We start from the raw sequence: 3,052 nt of genomic DNA, 5'->3' as shown, positions 1-3,052 counted from the left end.
CAGCTCTGAAATGAAAGGGTGGGAAAATGTTGTGAATTAACTCTTATGCTACATTATTTTACTGTGTCTCACAAACTGTAGCACTGACTATATTTAACAAACCCTCTTACCAATGCTTTTGAAAAAAAATAATCTCTATATCTATATATAACATATTTAATTTATAAGAAGCACAACTTTTTCAGGAATTACAAATCAGTTTTGGCTAAAAGTATGCTTAATTATATATAACCCTGCCCTCAATTCTGGAAAGTTACTTTACTGGCAAAACAACAACAACAAAAATGAGTGTTGTAATCAACAAAATAAAACCAGAACTATTTATCTAAATCTAATGAAGTGCTTGGATCTTTATAACATGACTGTTCTTCGGCATTACAAATGAGGAATGATCACCAACCTGTTTGTTCTTCAGTATCTTTGGAGATTTCAGCTCTTCCTGATGCTTTGATGCTCATCTTCACTTTTAAACTGATGGGAATATTCCAGCATTTATTGCTGAACTACAGTGGGAGGAGTTTCACTGATGATGTGGTTGGAGTGGGAGGAGTTTCACTGATGACGCAGTTGCGGTAGAATAAGCTGATCTACCAAAATGGAAAATATCAATTGGTTTTTATACTAATCGATAACAGAATGAATAAATGTTAATTATTAAACAAATATAAATAATGGTAAGAAAACCAGCTGAAAGAATAAATGTACAGATTTGTGTTTCTAAAAAACAAATCCTTATGAATATTGAAATCACGGCATTCGTTTCATTATTATGGATGTTTTTAGTTGTCATACCAATGGCCCTTTTTAAATTTCATTATTCAATAGTTTAATACTTTACTTAATATGAAACTTAATATGAACATTTCATTCTGTTCTGTGTGATTTTTGCTGACAAGACAAGACTACACTTTTAACCCTTAAAATAAATATAATTTCTGCAGTCATTTATCCATTTGTGTAATATTAACTTTGTTTGCCGTGGTGGGACACAAAAGGTGTTTTTTCTGACATGCTGTGACTAACAATATAACCATAAAATACAATGAACACGCATACGAAATTAAACCATTTTATGTGTCCGCTGTAATCCTGGGCCCGTCTTCATAAAAAAACGCTTAGTGCAAATCTTAGGAGTTGCTCCTAGTGACAAAATTCTAAGAAAATTCATAGAAATGTGGGTGTTTCCTCTTTAAATTAAAGAAAGATCCTAGTAAAGATCAGATTCAGAAAGAATCTTAACCCTTCATTTAAAAGAGGTTTTAAGGTCCAAATTGTTAGGAGTAGGGATGAGGACTTTTAAGAGGCTTAAGAGTTTCTTTAGTTTCTTTAGGAGTTTCTTTTCTGTATCCACCTCATATGAATCAACTGTATTTCACCAGAAAGGACTGTGGCTGCAAACACTTTTGGAGTACTTTTTGGTACGGTTGCAACAAATAAATTACTTTTCTGTCTTTATGTATTACTGTACAGAGATGGTTAACGTCAGGTTTAGAGGCAGAAGTGGGATTAGCGACTAAAAAAATATTTGCATGCTTTATTGTTAGTAAAATAATACTTTAATATTCGCTATAAATTTGGTAGGTTTAGGTTTTTGGAGTAGGTTAAGGGGTTAACAATCTTAATAAATCAATAGAGGAGGAACAACATTCTTAATTTTTAGTAAAATATATTGAATGTGCATTATATTAACAGTTTACAGCTGTGGTTGTTATTTTGTTTACAATGGGTATTTTTAAATCTAACTTCAAAAATGCATGATGTGAAATGAGCCCCTAGTATTTGTTTGGTTTAGTTTTCGCACATTGTAAGTGCTGTTAGAGACACGTATTTGACTCATTGAGAGTAATATTTAACTTGGACATTACTTTCATTAAAAAGGCTTGTATCTGCTATTGCGGGCTCGTTTTGTAAATGTAAACTATTAATTTCAATTATAGACAAGCGCAAACTGGGTGCATTTTTTTACAACCACATTTACAGGTTGCCCATATGCAAATATCTCTTTAGGTAAAGAGACAAAAGAATGAGGCTAATCACTGTCGGACTCACCAGTTTTGTCTCAGCAAACACAAAACAGCTGAAAGCAAAAGTGTTAAATCATATCTATATTATTGATAATTTTATTCAAAGTAGGAGTGATTGTCCACTAAAACCATTGGGAATCAGGGGAGGAGATGTTTGCCTTAAAACACTCGAAATTGTAAACATGATGAAACTTAAAGAGCACCTTATATTCCGACTATGCCACCCACGGAAATAATTTAACACAGCAACACAAGTTCCTTGCCAAAAAAAAAAAAAAAAAAGGAACAGAGACGTGACTTTCAAGTTTAACCATTTTATTAATAAACATCATAAAAATCTCCACTTAGGCAAGATCAACTTTAAAAGGATACAACTTTATACAAATCTGCTATAGCATGAAAAGGTTTAGTGAATAGTGCAAATAATTCTACATGCTCAAATCAATTCTCATAAAGTGAAGCAGAAAATCTCACACCACCATGCACCACATGGAGGACCCCAAAAGGAAAGCACTCCCCATGCAGGCTGGCTCCTGTAACACAGAAAAATGGATTCAAATTGGGTTTACAAAACACAAAACCCAGCGGTTGGCATAAAGTAGGCTCTGTCTATTACAAAAATAAACAAATTACAATTATTACAAAACCAACATAATCACAATAAACTAGAAAATTAAAACAAATCAAACAAAACAGCAGGGCTTAGACATCAGACGTCCGTATGCATAGAGTTCCACAAAGAACGATCTGCCAAATAGAAACAATCATGAATACATATCTTTAACAAATCCAAACCTATATAAATGCAAACATTACTAATCAAACACTTGCTAAAGTAAATATGACTCAGTGTCGTAAATCACATTACAATTCACATCAATATTTCTATAACAACTAGGACTCAACGCACACATACCTCGGCCGTAATCCAAGAATGGAAAGAGACTTTAATAAAGTGGAATAAAACTCCTGCGTAGCACGGCTTGTTGCTCAAAACCTGGGGCAGAGAGGGGCAATAAAACCCACCG

This window comes from Garra rufa, chromosome 1 (genome assembly GCF_049309525.1).
Source record: "Garra rufa chromosome 1, GarRuf1.0, whole genome shotgun sequence".
NCBI lineage: Eukaryota > Metazoa > Chordata > Actinopteri > Cypriniformes > Cyprinidae > Garra > Garra rufa.
Note: the sequence above shows the minus strand (reverse complement) of the source record.